The sequence below is a fragment of the Puntigrus tetrazona genome, chromosome 22, assembly GCF_018831695.1.
Source record: "Puntigrus tetrazona isolate hp1 chromosome 22, ASM1883169v1, whole genome shotgun sequence".
NCBI classification, from domain to species: domain Eukaryota; kingdom Metazoa; phylum Chordata; class Actinopteri; order Cypriniformes; family Cyprinidae; genus Puntigrus; species Puntigrus tetrazona.
In genome coordinates this window covers 16953845-16973883 of record NC_056720.1, presented here as the reverse complement: position 1 = coordinate 16973883, position 20039 = coordinate 16953845, and the positions used below count along the sequence as shown (strand labels likewise).

The following is a 20039-nucleotide window of genomic DNA, read 5'->3' as shown; positions in this document are numbered from 1 at the left end:
ACAGATACACAGTGCTTTTCTTTAAATGGTTTGAGAACTAATAAAGTAAACCCTGCTAAAAAGTCACTTGTCATGAATAAGCTATGTAAATATACACTTAAAATGATTAGCGTAATGTTTCGAGCATTAGCATCTGCGCTACTTTTCATGCAGCGCTTAATTCTCCGACCAACATTATGTCCGCAGTTATTCAACTGTCAAAGGAGACGCCGGCTAGCACCGAAGGTTTACTGCTACGCTAGCACTATCAACAGGGAACATTATTTACCAGTTGAATGCATTAGCACATTGCATGCTAAATCAATATCATCATACTGATATAAAGTATGAATATAAATATTCCACAGCCCGACTCTAAATAAAAAGCAGCCCACTTGTTTCTTTCATGACCTTCATGTAACCAATCTTGTCGATCTAGCACGCTAATCTTGTGTCAAAAGAAACTGCTAGCTGCTTCACCAAGGTAATATAGTTAGAATTTTTTTTTTGTGGTTTATGGTACTTTTTTATGTATGTTGAGATGGACAAAAAAAAACCCCCAGAAACCTTAAACCTCATACTGCCACTTACTTAGCGTTATGAAAAAAAAAAAAAAAGAATGCTATACTAACACCCACTGGTGTGGAGGTACATTTCCACACATCTTTAGTTACCATTTCCATTGTAGAAATGCCCATAAATGTAAATGAAAATTTTTGGTTTATATTTTAATGCACAAAATTACAAAGGGCTTGAATGTTATACTGACACCTACTGGTGACAAAGAAACATCACGCAGAATTAATGTTTGGCTACCAGAAAATTATTTTAAAATACTATTTTGCAAGCATTTAACTAATATATTCAGCGACCACAAGTAATTTTTGTTTTAAACCAGTGGTGATAAAACATGCCGTACTGACACCTACTGGTGTGGATGAAACATCACACTAATTGAACATATTTTTTAAATTTAAGTTGCTTCCCCTTTTAAATTGCAAATATGTTTTATTTTTAATACAGTTCAGCTTTTTTTAAAGACTTGACCTGACTTGACGCATTATCTTGAGCTCTCCAGAGATAGTGAAAAAACCCGCACAGTGTGGCAGTAAGTATGCGAAGAGAAAGGAAGATAGGGAGAAGAAGATAGGGAGACGGTGTCCTTTGGGAGAAGGCAGAGGTTGTGAGCACAGTGGAGACAGACAGACAGTAGGTGACAAAAAATTTATGATGCAGCAGAGCTCCAGGCACAAAGGTCCCTGACAGGTGAGACCATATTATAGATGAGCTGTGCATGATGATGTCGGCAGGTGTGTGGCAACTGGAATTTTTTTTAAAGATGGCGGTAAATTATTTATAAACACAAGCATAAGCCTAAAAGAAGAGGGCTCATGGTTAATGTTTAATGTTTATAATTTTAAGCCATTTACTTCACCTCTGAAACTGTCTTTTCATCCAAAGTCATATATATATCCGGATATAACTCTTTTACGTTTTCTGTAGAAGTTTCCATCTGGAAGTTAGACCCACTTTTATGTATAAAGCGATTTGCATTCTGTTTTATAAGCCGCGTCAAACTCCGCGTCTGGCCTACTTCTCGCAAACCAATTTAAACACCCGCATATTGATTGCCTGGAGTTTGTTGCCATGGAATTTATGTGCTATGTATGTTTCTTGTACGTTGTGAATTCTTGCTTTCGCCTGCCAATTGCATTTCTCACCATTCTTTTTCCTGAGTACACTGGATCTGCCTAGCTTTGTCCATTTGCCTGGATTTTGTTTTAGAAAATTGGATTCCAATTTGAATTCGTCTACCTTGACTGATGTTATCTTCCCTCAATAAAGTCGCAAATGGATTTTGAACTACAACCTGAATCAGCTACATTACGCCCGAGAAAAAAATTCGCAAGCTAACCGGGTACAAGTTTCCACCGTACTATAAAATCAATCACAGTGAATGTTGTGTTTAAACGTCTCGGAGATTTTACGTTTTTACTGCGAGTTTTAACAGACCCTCGGTTTTCAGTCTTTCTCTTCTCACCTTTCTGCTTGCTGAGGCTGAAGGAGTTACCGTTTTGCCCCTTGTTCCGGCACCTGGTTGTACAAAACAGACCATCTGTGTTTTATTCAGCTGTCTCTGACTACTTGGAGGGAATGGAGTTTGCGCTTCTGTAGCAAGTAGTTATTACACAAAGCTCCATTAAATACCAGGAATGTGAGAAAGACCCAACACAGATGTTACAGTCAATCTGCAGAAAACTAGTAAAGAAATCATGCATGGTGGTTGGTGCAATAAAACATAGACCATCAGTATGTTCTTATTGAAATTCCTGACTGTTGATTGCAGATCTTGCTAAATCTAAGCACGGTTTGAGATTAAATGTTGAGATCTGACTCTCAACGGGAGACTTGTTTCACACCAGGGGGAAAAAATAGCTGAAGCTGAAATCATATTTTTTGACTAGCTTACATTTCCTCTCAGATATCCTTTAATAAGGGCGCTTTCTTGTTTCTCACCTCCTGTTTTGAACTGCGAGCGGGTCAAACAGTGGTTTTAACCCAACCGCAAGGGCCGAATCCCAACCTCTGTTATTGTTGCATGGCCGCTGAACTGGCCTTGGATCAGCACGCTGAAAGGCTGCCAAAGAAAACCAGCGTGCCATAAACAAATCAGTATTCACCTTAGAGCAAGCTGCAGTTTGAAGATCTATTGTCAGAATGACTTTTCTTGAACCTTCTCTCTTAAGTGCAGTCATGCAACAAGATTACCACCCAGACCCTCATTTGAAATGCCTCTCCCATACCTGTCAGACCAGCGGCAGATGCGCGGCTAAGCCTTCAGATTCCAAACACCATCACTGGATTTAATCCAGGGCTGAATCTGCTTTGCTGTTTGCAACTCTGTGGTATTAACTTCGTTTTCTGTTCATGCCACAGAAAAATAACCCTTGAGAACAATGCGGGCCAAATCCGAAAGGACTGCTGCAGTCATTGCGGCAAAAAAGGTGCATGAAGTAACTTTAGCCACTATTTTTGATCTTCTCAGCCACATGTACATAAGCATGATAATAAATATCTCCTGCCAATTATGGCACCAGAGATATGGGGCAAGAGTTTTATCTCCAAGCTTTGACGAGGCTTGGTATTTATATTGCGAGTGTTATACATAACGGAGAAGTGTGAACTGCTTGTTGATTGAAGGGTTGAAATCTTCACACTGGAAAAGTGTGATTCTCAAGCATGTGGAGATTCTCACGTCGGAGCAGGGAATCAATTCTGGCATGTTAAATGCGCATTTTCTGCAAGAGAAAAAGATGACAGACATGTATGTCTTCAATCCTCTACTGCAACACATTAAGTGGTTCATTTTGATGTGTTTGATTTCCCAGCTGTAGAGTCCTGATAAAACAAGTTCAAGGGGGTGGTTGTGGTTTGAAATATGCCTGTTGTTTTATACTGTAAATGGTGTAGGTCACTGTGGGTACCATCTTGCATATTTCAGTGGATTTTATAAAATGTAAAAGTACGTCAGCATTTCGATTAGCCTAAAGCTATGGTCAAATATGGTCTCAGAGGTAGTCATGCTTGGATTATGCTAGCTGGTTTGTGTCATCCGCTCACAGTCAAAATGATCTACTGACATAACCACTGTTACGAACTTTAAAAGGGTCTAGAGGTGAGGATGCAACATTTAAAATTAATGCTGGGGCGGAGTTGTAAAAATGGCCAGGCACAACGACAGAGTCCGTTTTAGCGGTTTATTATAAGCCACTGATACAGAGTGTGAACTATTTACAAAGTGTATAAAGGGGGAAAAAAAGAACTAAGAGAGGCGCCAAAGTAAAGAAATAAATATAACAAAACCCCAAACTAAGTTGCCCAATATCCCTGTAAACTAACCAAAGAAAAATGTGAAAAACAAACTGAAATCTTCAGCGCGTGCGGCGCCGTAACTAGCCTACTCTCACTAGGACGAAAATCAAAAGTACAAAAAGGGCGCTCACTCCTTACCTGGTGTGTCTAACATTAAATAGCTACGTGCAAAATGTATGTCGTACGACCTAACCCTGTTCTCTTTTCCCCAAGAGAAAGGACAGTTAACTCTAGGCAATAATGTCAGCCAAAATGCTGGATCTGAACGAGTTAGACACACTGAGTAGCGTACACTGGAAAACGGAAACAAATCAACTAGGTCACGAAACACCAGCGTACACACTGAACAATGAGCACTGAGCTACCAAACGTAACAAGCTACGCGCTTTTTAAACTGCTGGAAGACGTCGGATTGGCTGCACCGGCGACTCCGGAACGATGATGGACAGCCACATCCTCCAATCAGCAAGCATGTACCTGAGAGAACGGACGAGAGACAGCTCTTGGGGAAAAACAAACAAAAAGACCACGCAAACAACCAGAACACACGGCACGTAACACCACCTTGAAACCATCTTTAGGTGGTAGCTGTGTTTTTAAAAATGACAACTGGAAACTAGTCATGTAAATCTTCATTAGCTGGTCCAAGATGGTTTAGGTTGTCCGCCAGCTAGATTATCCCAAGGGCCCTGTTCAGAACTAAAAAGGTATTTTGGTCTACCAGGTCAGTGAATTAAGCCCTACCAGCTAGTAGTTTAACTGATTAACGACCTAAAATAGTGTAGAATAGTGGCCCACGAACTTGCTACTATCTACTATATATCTAAGAAAACATTTATGTACCTATATTTAAACTATGTCGGGAGTTAAGCCACCTAAAATCACCTAGTACCAGCTTATTGTGGTTGAAAACATCAGAGCTGGAGTCTATCTGGTTCATGGTCATCAGCTGGTTCACGATGGCATAGGTGGTTCACTAACTGGAATATATTGGTCTGCCACCTAAATCAGCTGGTACCAAGGGTTTAGAAAATTTGCAGGCTTTTGAGAAATTTGTAAAAGTTATGAGATGTTTTGGATCCCTTTGGGACCCTACGTATACTTTCTGGGAACTAGATTATGATAGTCACTATGTTTTGAAATATAGTTGGCGTTCACTAGCTTGTTCGATTGCTGGTCTATGATGGTTGAACAGCTAGAGTACCATTGCAAGGGGTAAACTTATGCCAGTATCAAATAGTTATGCTGATCTTTGGAACATGATAGCCGTTTTGTTTCTGGTCTAGTATGGCCTACCAGGTTAGCCAGCATTGCCCCTCAAGGTGGGAGTTGAGCTAATCAGTCAACTAGTTTAAGGTGGCTGGTGTCTAACAAGTCCATGATGGTCATTAGCTGGTCTGTAGTAGTTTATATCAGTGGTCTCTCCATAAGAATCACACCCCTGCAGAATTTAGCTCCAACTCATCTCCGTGGAAGTCTCTTGTAATCCCGAGGGTCTTGAGAGATGCAATATAAAGATGCAATAACTGGTTTGTTGTCAACACTACCCAGAGCCTAGACAATCTCAGATGAAGGGTCCGTACCCCACACCAATAATCGCCGATCTCTTTAAATAGGCGCTTCAATGACTGTGATTTCTACTGTCTTACCTGCAAGCGCAGTTAGTTCTGAAGTAGGTATTGATTTTTTTTTTCTTGCAGTGAGTGCAGCTTCTCCCTTGATAATGGATCGCAAAGTGTAGAGTTTTCACAGGTGTATGGGACCATTTGACTTGCCTGCTAGATCCTTCCATCACTCTCTAGGTTATTATGTACGGTTAGACCAAACCATCTTACAAAGCCTGGACAAAACACATAACGTCCTCATAACTAGATTTGCAATTATGCAAATAAATACCAGTCATTGCAAAGCAGTAATAAACTTTTTGTTGTTGTTCAAATCTTCCAAAAAAGAGAATAAAGCCACAGCGGACCTAATGGACTTCAGAAGAAGCAGGTAGGCCATTATGCTCAATTTTCCAACCAAAATTGCCCACATATGACTGAAATTATCAACTAAATGTCAGTGTGTTTTAGTTCAAGCTGATTTAATCACAGACGATTGTCGACAAGCGTACCTGTACACTGATGCCGCATTGCCGTCATACATAAATTATGTGTTTTTAAGGAACATTCAAAACCGTCAACACAGTCTGCTCAAGCTGAGTTAATGTGTTATGTGTCATTTTTTGCCTTCCGGTGGTGTTATTCGTGGAATGGAGAAGTATGTGCCCGTGCTTTGATAACACACGCTGCTCTTGCTGATTTAAATCAAGGGTGGCGTGCCATTGTGCAGAAAGACAGGCAAACAGAGGGGCTTTTGTGCATGTGAGGTGTGTATGTGCGCGTGACGAGATTAGGCTCTAAAATGATTGCAAATATTGTGCAAGCCATCATTATAAAACCAACACACTTGGAGGAGGAAAAAAAAAGGTATTTTAAGGGCTAATAGTGTATCAAGATTTAGATATCAGTGGTTTTGGAAGGCAAAGAGTGTGTTTGACACCAAAGGTCAGGCACTTATCTAGACAGCTTAGTTATAATGGTGTGAAGGAACTGGTTTTATTGACAACTTTATTAATATTATACTTGGTTTCAGATGAAACGTACAACAGATATTTATTTTTTTTTGTTCAGAGGCATGCGAGGTCATTGAAATAGATGCATGATAAAACTCTGGAAGTGCCGGATCCAGCCTTTTCCGGCACAAATTATGCCCTGCATGCTTCCCCTCCAGTATCAGCTGTGCATGTGAATCAACACAGAAGGCAACATTTTCTCAAAAATATAACATTCGCAAGAATGATACATTGTTTACTGCAATTGTGATTCCTTTGCAAAGTACGTTTATGCCTCCCCTGTGCCACATTTAAGTCTGTTTAAATGCGCTTTTTCACAATATATGCCTTTTGTCCGGTGTAAAGACAGCTCTATCAACCTATCCCAGATTTTTCGAAATGCAAAAGTAGCCTAAATTTATCAAAATGTACTTTCCGTAAAATGTAACGATGTAACTTTTTGATTTTGTGATATTTTTATGCATTCAAAGTGCATTACTGCACTGGTTTTCCAATAGGACTCAAATTCCACAAAATGAACATTGCTTAATTTTATATTCCCAGCAAAATCTCTGTGACTATATTGTAAATATATCAAATGATCAATATTTATCTCCTAGTTAGATCCAATGGATGCCCCGAAGAAAGAAGTGGATAACAGTATTGATGTGGCACACACATTATCAAGATCTAGGAATCCCCGAGTGTGTAGACTGGGGTTGCTATCCGATAACCACAAGCATTGGACATAAACCATTTTCAAATGTCCTGTGGTTGTGAGAGGCATTGGGGTTATTATGATGGTGATGGCTATATCAGGAAGAGGAGGGGATCGTTGTACAAATTAATTGAATAATTTATCAAGCGAAGCCATGATTAGTCAGGTCTGAATCAATGGAGTACAGGCAAATGTGCTTGATTAGACGATCAGCAGACAGTCTATGATGAGTGCTCACAGCAAAGACTCGGTTTATATCAGCACTCGCACTACAGCTGACGGAAAAGACTGATAGACGTACAGAACGATGACCTGGACGGACAGAGAGATAGATAGATAGACGGATAGACGGATAGATAGATAGATAGATAGATAGATAGATAGATAGATAGATAGATAGACAGATAGATAGATAGATAGATAGATAGATAGATAGATAGATAGATAGATAAGACAGACAGATAGATAGATAGATAGATAGATAGATAGATAGATAGATAGATAGACGAAATTAGATAGATAGATAGATAGATAGATAGATAGATAGATAGATAGATAGATAGATAGACGAAATTAGATAGACAGATAGATAGATAGATAGATAGATAGATAGATAGATAGATAGATAGACGAAATTAGATAGATAGATAGATAGATAAATTAGATAGATAGATAGATAGATAGATAGATAGATAGATAGATAGATAGATAGATAGATAGATAGACGAAATTAGATAGATAGATAGATAGATAGATAGATAGATAGACAGATAGACGAAATTAGATAGATAGATAGATAGATAGATAGATAGATAGATAGATAGATAGATAGATAGACGAAATTAGATAGATAGATAGATAGATAGATAGATAGACAGATAGATAGATTAGATAGATAGATAGATAGATAGATAGATGAATAGATAGATAGATAGATAGACAAAATCATAGATAGATAGATAGACAGACAGACAGACTAAATTAGATAGATAGATAGATAGATAGACAGACAAATTAGATAGATAGATAGATAGATAGATAGATAGATAGATAGATAGATAGATAGATAGATAGATAGATAGATAGATAGACGAAATTAGATAGATAGATAGATAGATAGATAGATAGATAGATAGATAGATAGATAGATAGATAGATAGACGAAATTAGATAGATAGATAGATAGATAGATAGATAGATAGATAGATAGATAGATAGATAGACCAAGGTTTAGACAAAATGATAGATAGATAGTTAGATAGATAGACAGACGAAATTAGATAGATAGATAGATAGATAGATAGATAGATAGATAGATAGACAGATAGACAAATTAGATAGATAGATAGATAGATAGATAGATAGATAGATAGATAGATAGATAGATAGATAGATAGATAGATAGATAGATAGATAGATAGATAGATAGATAGATAGATAGATAGATAGATAGATAGATAGATAGATAGATAGATAGACAGACGAAATTAGATAGATAGATAGATAGATAGATGAATAGATAGATAGATAGATAGATAGATAGATAGATAGATAGATAGATAGACCAAGGTTTAGACAAAATGATAGATAGATAGTTAGATAGATAGATAGACGAAATTAGATAGATAGATAGATAGATAGATAGATAGATAGATAGATAGATAGATAGATAGATAGATAGACGAAATTAGATAGATAGATAGATAGATAGATAGATAGATAGATAGATAGATAGATAGATAGATAGATAGATAAGCCAGATAGACCACAGTTTAGACAAAATGATAGATAGATAGATAGATAGATAGATAGATAGATAGATAGATAGATAGATAGATAGATAGATAGATAGATAGACGAAATTAGATGGATGGATGGATAGATAGAAACAGTTAGCTAGCTAATCTTGCTGAACAAGGCAGGCTGGAATCAACTAGAACAGCTTAAACTACATTAAACCAGCAAACCACTTTAGGCTGCTCTTATAAAATCCTCCAGAAACTCTGCATAGAAAAAAAAATACATAAAAAAATCTCTCACAAACAGGCCACACAAGCGATAACATATCTCTCCATTTCTGTTACTAGCCCGCAGCCAGGCTTTCTCCAGCCATCATAAATACAAATAACAGCTACACTTACATGCTAAACCGCATCGCTAAGCGCAGATCTGTCCCACGCTGCGAAGCTAAAAAGATTTTTTCATTTAGTCTTTTTTTCCTCCACTCTGCGCCAGGATATAGCTCCTAGCACATTAACACCATTAGCCACACCACCAATTGCGCTGGGAAAGACACGTATCAAAGGCCTCGGTGCTAGCATCTCGGCGGCTGCGCCAAATGCTACTTTGCTAGAAGGAGGATAGCGAATCCTTCCTGTTTTTTTCAAGTGCACAGGCCAATGGGTATTTTTAACCACAGTTAACCAGAGACCATTCGTCGTCGACTTCTCTTCGGGAGGAGGCTAACAGCGCTAACGGTGGGAAGAGTATGCGGCTGGTTTCTATTCATCAGAGGTTGACTGAAACCCGCTAGCATTGTTTGCGCTACGAGCCTGGATAAAAAAAACTTAAACCAATAGAGTGCTGCTCGGTTTCAAGGAAAATGTGATGATTGAGTTACATGTGATACAATAAAAATAATCCCCGGACAATATCACTCTTGGTCCCTAAAGTTGGGTTTTTTACTCTAACATTAACTCACAACACTCATATATATATATATATATATATATATATATATATATATATATATATATATATATATATATATATATATATATATATATATATATATATATAAAATTTTAAGTGATACAAATAATGTTGACGACATTTTAGTGCCACCTTAAAAAAAAAAAAAAAAAAAAAATAATGAGAATAAAGTCAAAATTACAATAAAGTTGAAATATTACAAGAATGAAGTCCAAATGTTTTGAGAATAAAATAGAATACTACGAGAATAAAGTCAAACTATTGCGAGAATAAAGTTTAAATATTGCGAGAATAAAGTCAAAATTACAATAAAGCTTGAAATATTACAAGAATTGAGTCGAAATACTACGAGAAAAAAGTTGAAATATTACGAGAATAAAAATGCGAACTATTACAAGAATAAAGTCGAAATGATACAAGAATTAAGTCAAAATGTTTCATGAATTTAAATCGTAGAAATTATAGTTACATACCTGTATATTTACATATAATACCAAAAAACTATTATTTATGGAATATATTTTATTATAATGTTCATAAATGCCTAAATAAAACAAGTGTAGTTCAATTGTTGCTGTGTTATTTATTTAAATTAATTACTATATTTTACATAATATGCCATACATTACAACAACAAAAAAACATTAAATTATTGCCAAATAATTTTAACTAAACAGACACGTGGGACTAACTCTACCCAACAATAAATAATATTAATTCTTCTTAATAATGATAATAATAGTAGTAGTAGTAATAATAATAATAATAAGATTTGGTGCAACTAACATGCAGGAAATGGAAATATAAATACCTATTAACTACCAAAACTATTAAGTACATGCATTGAAACCATAAGAAGGCTGTGGTTGATGACTGTCTATCCGGTGCTTGGCATTCCCACAGCGTTTATCCCAGCTTCACTCTCACTTTACATTTCACAGGGGTCCCGAACGATCCCGAGCCGGACGCTTGGAGAACAGACAGAGCCGGATCGTCTGAAACGACGGCGTCTCCCGAACACGAGCAGGCCTGGAGGATGATTAATGAGCAGGTGAAGGCTCTCCTCGGCCGGGCCCCAGCGCAGATCGAGGGGCCAAGCGTGCCGGAAAACAAAAAAGCTTTCCGCATTCTCTGCGATCCTCGACACGTTCAGACAGGTAACGGACGCAAGCAGCCAGAGGACTCTCTTCTAGCTACGCCAGGGAGTCGGGTTCAAGGCTCTCTGTGCCCAAAAGAAGAGGGGAAACAAAGCATAAAGAATTATAATTATTATTAATTACTAAGTCAATTAAGAAAGTATTTTTTGTTCTTTCTAAATGTACAAAATATCACAACAAATGTAGCATTGTAATAAATAAAATTAGATTATTATATAAATTAATAAATTAATAAATAAATATATTATATACTACTAAACCATTGTAAATAAATAATAGCAATAAACTACACCGCATTCCTTTATTTAAATAATAATAATAATAATAATAATAATGTAGTAATTGGCAATAATTATAATAATTATATAATTATATTAATGCTACTGTAGTTTATTTATTAATGTTTGTTTTTCAATTTCAATAAATATTAGCAAATAATAAGTAAAAGTATTTAGTAAAAAAAATAAATAAAATAAAAAATAAATAAATAAATAAATAAAAAAAAAAAAATATATATATATATATATATATATATATATATATATATATATATATATATATATTAGTTATATGATAATTAAAAGGTCACTGTAGCAAAATTATTTTGAATGTACATACTATTAAATGAATGGAAATGTTAATAAACCACACCAGATTTACTTTAAAATCATAAAAAGTAAGTAAAAATACACATTATTATTATTATTATTATTATTATTATTATTATTATTATTATTATTATTATTATATTATTATTATTATATCACTATTAATTACAAGAATAATATTATTGTTAATAATAATAATAATAATAATAATAATAATAATAATAATATTAATAATAATATTATTATTATTATTATTATTATTATTATTATTATCATAATTATTATTATTATATTATTTATTACAACAATAATAGCATCAGTATTACATTAACAATAATAATAATAATAATAATAATAATAATAATAATAATATAATAATAATAATAATAATATTATTATTATTATTATTATTATAATAATAATATTAATATTATTATTATTATTATTATAGGAGTAGTACATCAGAGTAAAAATAAATAAGTCTTCATTCTGAGCAGCGCCTGCTTTATTAGAAAGACCTGCAGCAATCAAGTGACTCATTCACGAGCTGGAAAGCACGCCGTACTGTAAATGAGAAGCGTACACGACTGTCAATACTTTACTTATACGCTCCACAAAATCGGTGTGTTTTTCCAGAGTCAGCAGTGACGCAGCAGCGATCACGAAGAGCAGGACTCCTCCATTCAAACACGCTTTAACCCCGAGGTCTGTGCTGCAATCACTGCCTATTCATTAAATTCCACTGGAGGACCTGGATGAAGCCGAACGCACAATTAAACTGATTTAATCCCTGGATACGGCCTCATTATTTTGCATTAGAAGTTGTGGGAGAGGTGAATTGGAGTGGAATTAATGCGAATTATTCTAAAAGTGAAAAACACACACTTGGAACTAATTGACATCCCACATGGCAAAAATTAAAAATAAAAGAGACGCGTGGAGAGGAGCTGATTGTGTAAAAGGCAAGCGACACTATAATTTTAGATCATTATCAAACTATCTTTCTGAAGTCAACATGAAAAGCCATTCGCAACCCAATTTACTTTCAACAAACAGGTTATTCAACAAGAAGAAATATACAGAGCGCTCCATTTCTATATTTATTTTTCACGAAATAACATGCCCCGATAAATCACACACAGTCGAGCCAGGAATATTCACGAAATAGATCTTAAACACAACTGTTTTGCTAAATAGTTACAGTATAAAAAGGACAAATTATTGCAAATTATAATTTATGTTAAACAAACTACGCAGACTATATTTATTACATTAGTTGTATTATTTTATGTATGTTCTCAAACAAACAATTAAAAACAATTATTTGCTTGTTTATTTAATGCATGTTCACAAACAATAAAAAAAAAAAGTTTATTTATTGATTTTAATGTACAAACTTATTGTACATATTTATTTCTCAATAAATAATAATAATAATAATAATAATAACAGCAGCAGCAGCAACACTACTACTACTAAATATATTTAATTAAATGATAATTATTTACATGTTTGCACATGTAACTTGATTATTGTACAATAATAATAATAATAATAATAATAATAATAATAATAATAATCAATAATAATAATAATAATAATAATAATAATAATAATAATAATAATAATAATAATAATAATGATGATGATGTCAATGGCAACAATAATAATAATAATAATTATAATAATAATGATAATGATAATAATAATAATATCAACATCAATAATAATAATAATAATAAATAATAATAATAATAATAATAATAATAATAATAAATGTAAATAAATGATGCAAAAATAAATATAGTAGAATAGAATGTCTAACAAATAAATAAAAAAAACACATTCAGACAAACCTTTAGCATTTATATTATGATTTATATGAAAATGTGTATTATTTATTTGGTCTGTAATCAAGTATTGCCGATCTCAGACTGCATGGCCTACAGGTGGCCAAAAATAGCGTGTTCATCATCAGGAAACAATACAGACTGTAGTACAATGCAACCAGTAATTTAGCATTTTTAGCCCACCAGCATGACAGAAAATTACTGATGTGTTCATATTAAACTTTCAGCTCTTCTAGTTGGAAAGGAGCGTTTCCATGGTAACCACACAAAGACGGCGCTCCCGAGGACCGAGCCGAGCGCTTCCCTTTCTCTCACTCCCTAGGTAGGACACTTCTGCTTGAAGGTGACGTCCCTCCCAACAAACTGACCAGAGTCCCGGGTCTGCTCGTCTGACGGAGCGAGACCACGACGGGAACCTGGTCTGCATCAACAGGCAAGAAAGAAGAGCTCGGAGAGACAAACTGATTCAGTGTAAGGTCACTCGAAAAAAGTGTTACTAAATAGGAATGTAAAAATTATACTAAAATAGTTTATTATTATTATCCTGATCAGTCTGGTTAGATTATAATTCGCATTAAACAAACAAAGCGTGCTGATTATTTTATCTTTTGCGTTGTTTTATTATGTAGGCTTTAAATGAACGAATTAATAAATAAATAATGTGGTTTTTATTTTGCACGTCAAATAAACCAATGCAAACAAATAACACAAAAGTGTATTATAATTTATAATTAAACAACCTCTACTTTAATTGTACTATTATTTATTTATAGGATTTTACTTAATTATGCAACAACATCCATTTATTCATTTGTTTATTCATTTATACATTTGATTTATACATTTGTAATTATTTAAATGTTTTATTTATGTTTCTTTTTACTTTAAAATGTACACAGAAACCCCCCAAAAACATTTATTGAGCATAATATGTACACCAGTTAAATTCCATAAAGTTAAGAAAACATTCGCAGATTTCCAATCGACTGAAATTTTTTTTAAATTGACTGAATTGAGTTTTGCGTGCACTACTTCTACAGGGCTTCAGCAGGATCTGTTTCTCCACTCAAAGCTGGAGGTTGGACTCAGGTTCTCCAGGGCAGCAGCTGCGGACCTTCACAGACATGACCCAGATGGTCAGCTGGATCTGCTTCCATGCACTCTGTCTGGGTTATTACGCTCATTTTGTGCTCTACTGTTTCCTCTGAAACGGTGTCATCGGCCAATAAGAGCGCATGAATGCTTTCGGCCCGAGTGACTCTATTTGAACAGCACTGAGCTGGTCCGATTCCGTCCGCCATCTTGGCTATGTCTGCAGCACAACATGCGGGATCCATGCGATGCTGCTTTACATCGTGGACGTAATGAGAAATCCTGCCCAAATGCGATCCGTGGACTTTCCTGCCGTATAAACGGCAAAATGTTCCATTATGTCCAGGGCCGGATTTCTTTTGGAAAGCTCCCGAAAGTGTGAAATGGACTTTTTTCCCTTTTTCCCCGTCTGCTGCTTTTGATGTCAAAGAATCGGTGACTTACTGGCCTCGGGCAATTTAATCAGCTCGGGTTCAGCGGGAGAAGCATGCCAGTGGCGACGGTTGCACTTAAGGCATGTTGGGTTTCATTTTTTCCCGTATGTCGCAGCAGTTCAGAAATTAAACGTCCGTCGAGTGCCGCCAATAGGCTAATGCTAACACGTTTGACAATAACGCACCACAAACATTTAAGCGGACCTTAAAGTGGCCCTGTTTATGGCGTGTCAAAGGTTCCCGATAACAAAAAAAACACGTTCGTTGTCTTAAAATCCCAAACATTTTTCCCAATGCTAATCTGGGTGTTTGGTCAGATCGGTCTCTATTTCGTAAGGCCTGATAAAGCGGTGTTTTTTGTGTACGTCTGTTTTAAACAGCTACCTAGTGGCAAAAAACGAACCTGCGTTTTCATTCAGGCCAACAAGCGGGCGGACAGTACGCTCACGTTTCAAGCTAGCATGAAACAGCTCGGGACCTGATTAAAAAAACGACTCGTTTCAACGATCCAGCGTCGAGGCTATAACTTTAAACGCGGTGCGCTTTCAGATTGAAAACTTTGCAGGACGTTTTCATTCACTTAGAGCTGTTTCACACGCTGCACGAAAGACCATTTTCGAATATCCATAATAGAGGCACTTTAAATCAAACCCGACGGTGCTAACAAATGTAAATGTGAGATGATAAAAACGCATTTGAGCTCTTTTTTTCACGGGACTCTACCCAAATTGCAGGGAAAGTTTACCACGTTGGCGAAAAGCCACACTTAGCGCAGGTGATTATGCGACGCGAACGTCAAAATGCGTTATTTTATAAACCGCTCATCATGAGTTCTGAGGTCATATAGCATAGTGCGTTTTTTTGTAAAAATGTTACGGTTAATGTGGATTTGAGCTGGAAACCGCCGTGAACTTTTGGATCTGAATCGATATGTTTGGCCCGGCGTCTACGCTACGGAGAAGTGTTTTCCTGGGTGGCCGGCCTGCTCGGGTTTGGCGCCCCGGTGAACCCGAGATCTGTTTGGAGTCTGCTGTGATAAGAGCGAACACGATATGAAAGGAAAATCAAGTCCTGGATATGTCTAAAAGGGCAAATTCTGTATTGTGCGCGGAAATCCCCCCTCGGTTCCCTTTGCCTTCCTCAGCTGTCAGTTTAGGCCTCTGAATAGCGCAGCTGCGTTCCTACCTGCCCTCGCATGAACCGCACGTCACCTCACAATCAGCTCTGTGCTGCTTCCCGGGGCGGTACAAAGTCAGAAAATAAAACGCTAATCATCCATAACCGTCCCCCTCCGTGTCACAGGGAGAGTAAAGAGACCATCCGACAAAACATAAATGATTCATCAAGGGCTTTTTCTCATTTGCGCTCTTATTTTCCGCTTCCCCCATTCCATTCGTGGCATCTTTTTTGTCCTTCCTGTTCGGGTGGAATCACAGCCTCTGTTTTCACTTTCGTGTCAGCGGCAGTCAGACAGCTCCAGTTTTTCGTTGCTCCATTTTCGGATGAACAAAGCCAATCCAGCTGTGTTGTCAGAAGGAGATGATTCTCTCTTTCTTTCCCTCGCTCTCTCTTTCTATTTGTTTCTCGCCACCCTCCTTTTTTTTCCCATGCAGTTAACACACACACTCTTCTCGACTTGGCAATAAATTCTGTCAGATTAAATAAAAGGCTACATCTCTCACGCCACGTACGGCAGTTTGGAGGACTACTGCTGGGTCGGAGAGGACCCACCTGTCCTAAAAACAACAAAAGGCTGTGACCTCTCACCTGTTCCTGCTTTAAAACCGCATTTGGTTTAGTGAGCGCTTTACAGATGACCACAAAGGGGTTGTTTCGCTAAGAAAATGATGTATTTTTGGCTGCACGAAGAATGCAAATACCATCATTTGTTCACGGATATTTGGGAAACGTGCATAGTTTCTAAGAAAAGATACTACAGCCAATATATGTTTTTGATTTGGTCTGTGTGACTCCACCCACTGCCAATTTACTGAGAACACAGTCAGTTGATGGCGAACGAACCGAATCGGAGATTCCCGAAAAACTCTGCTTCCATCAAAAAACTGGGATATTAAAATGCAGAGCGCGCTTGTTTTTGTCGCGTGTCTTCAATCTGGCAACCCGAGTGAGTGTCCCATTTCGTCTGCTAGCTATTAATTACATACCGCACCTTCAATACTTAAATGCCCCAGCAGTTGCTGTAATCACCCGGAATCATCCCGGCCTGATCTCACGGCAATTCATGAATATTTTACAAAATAGCCAATTCATACAAGTTCATATGCTTTTTGCTAAACTGTACAATTGCACAATTTGTATGAATGTGCCCCTGAACCTGCCTGTCGTACGTACAAATCTTACGATTTAGCCAAATAGTACAAATTTGTACGAATAGGCTGTGAGCTAGTGTTGGGAAATCCATACCAACCCCCCAAATTATCAAAAACCACCAGAAAACCGTACTAGCAGTGACTTAGCAATGCCGTATAAACTCTCAGGAAACTGGAAATTACTCTCCAGCCAATTAAAACAGAGCTCATTTACATAAAGAAGTCTTAAAGGTACAGCGTCAACTACATGTGAGCAGCCCGTAACCCCTCAGAACTAAATTCTCTCAGTGTTCACCTTCTAGACAAAAAGCCTTGGTAGTTTTTCACGAAGCGTAGCTTGCGTTCGCGCGTAGCTATGCGGAAAGATTAATTAATGCGGTCGACTTCGCAATGATGGATGGTAGTGCTTCATCACAAAAATGATATGAAAAATGGTTAACTACCGCCGTTTTGGTGACGTTCCCAGATCAGGTGGTAATGAGTCCTGACCGCTCTGTTGTGTTTTCCACGGTTTCCGCGATGGCTGACACAATGCAGAAATAATTGCTAACCTTGCAGTTATTCGGTACAAAGAATAGAGGGAAAAACATCCAATTAGTTGCTAAATTCCCTCATTAGCAAACAATAATTGCTTAATAATTCATCGAATCATGGCTTTTCGCAGTTTGGGCTCCGTATTACGAGCAATCTTCAGGGAAGGTATTGTTTACAAAGACGTAGAAAAGAAATACCGCTCCATGCGGCGATACAACAGGCCCCGCGGAGATATAAGGACGCTCTGGCATTGAAAAATTGAATGTTTTGTTCTCCGCTGCTCACCTGTCATCTGCCTTGTCATTCCTCGTCTCAAAGCTCACCTCAATCTCTTTCCCCTCCCTCCACATCCCTCTTTCCCTAGTCGTACGTCATTGAGATGTCCTCCGATGAAGAGAAATGGAGCGCAGCCGCTCGGCCCTTCATCTTCCTTGCATTTGTGTCTACATCATCTTCAGGATAGAGAAACCGCTACTTCATAATGACCTGACACCCGGATCACCGCCGGAAGACGGTTTACGACTCGAAGAGAGAGATGTAGAAGCTAAAAACCCACAAACAAGCTAAATGTGACATGCGCCCGGAGCTGGGGGCTACGATGAAGAGTTAACACCGAAATGCTCTTTTCTAGCCGAGGTAGAAATGCTCTCTGCTTATTAGCAGTCCCCGAGGAGAGCCGCGCGGCAGGGGGAAGGCAAATACAATATCGCTCCAGTAACCTTAAAAGACCTGTGGTTCTTGAGTAAGTCAAGCAAACATCTGCAAACAAGAGTGCCAGCCCACAGACTCGGTCTGTTTGGCCATTTGCAGCCGTCCTCTTTCAGTCTGGTGGAAAGGCAACACTGACAGCTCGTTCGAAAAACGCCTGCAAGGCCCCGAATGAAACGTTCGGTACTTGACATGATTGCTTTGAGGAGAACAATACGCACACATAAACACTTCTTACAGGAACATTCGAGTTGTGATTGCTGATTATAAGGTTGTTGTGTTTCACGCACAGTCCCTGCTGGAAAAACAAGGTCAGCGTTCCAGTTTTTGATCGCTTGGGGTCGGCCGGCCCTTACCGGCTTAGCCAATCCACTTCATCTTAAACGCGAGAGGGAACGCGGCCTTGCGTATCCTGCATCGTTTGCTTCCTGTTATTATAGCTATGCTGGCGGTGCTGCAGACTGAGTACACTGTATTATTTTAACTTATGTCATAACTATAAACACACTTTTATAGCTTATGACACTTTGGTTGAGATTGAGATTGGTTGAGTAAATGTAGATATTTTTATTTTCGCAAAACAAAGAGTCGCAAGTCACATCCACATTCACCGATGTATTTACTACGTTTCTTGACCTGGATCATTTCAGCTGCGTCGCGTTTACTATGGAGGGTCTCCGATTTCATCGAAAATATCTTAACTTGCGTTCAGAAGACAAACAAAGGACTTTCGATTACGTAACTCTTGGGGAAAAGAATGGTTCAGTGAATTTAGTTATTTTTGTTTTCGCAAAACAAAGAGTCGCAAAGCTGCAGTTAAATCACGTCCTGTTTCACCGATGTATTTACTACGTTTCTTGACCTGGATCATTTCAGCTGCGTCGCGTTGTCTATGGAGGGTCTCCGATTTCATCGAAAATATCTTAATTTGCATTCTGAAGATAAACGAAGGCCTTGAGTGTGGTATTTAACGACATCATTTTCATTAACTGCCCCTTTAATTTGGACGTTAGACGTAGAATTGGCTTTGAATTTTGGTCAGCGACGTCGCTATCAGCGTCTCACAGCACGCCTGCCAGCTGGGTCAGCTTGTGTCCTGATCCCTATTGTTTTATCACCTCTCCGCCGCTCCTGTTATCAACGGTGGCAAAAGCCAAAAGCTGAAAAGAAGGGAAGAAACCCTAAGGGCGCATCTTGTTGCGGGGGGAGCTCTCAGCAAAGTCAAACTCTTTAAATATCCACGGTGACCATGCGCTGCTCCTCTGGTATGTTCACAGGCCGAGCGAATCCCTACTCTGAAAGAGAGACGCCACAGGCAACCCAAGTGGTGTGGAGGGAAAACAGAGTGAGATAAAAGAAGATTGAGACAACTGGGGATTGAGCGGATTGTCTTTTTTTTTAAGCTGTCACTCTGGACACACGTTGTTCGTCGTGGGGAGGCTGTGAAT

The 20039-nt window shown here is 37.6% G+C and overlaps 1 long non-coding RNA gene across 1 annotated transcript; it reads left to right on the top strand.

The window, feature by feature from the left end:
* The first annotated feature begins 1156 nt into the window (after positions 1–1156).
* Positions 1157–13864, top strand: LOC122327861. Its single transcript, XR_006247730.1, has 3 exons — positions 1157–1245; positions 10820–11035; positions 13721–13864. It is a non-coding gene; the product is annotated as an uncharacterized LOC122327861 (long non-coding RNA).
* Positions 13865–20039: the final 6175 nt, after the last annotated feature.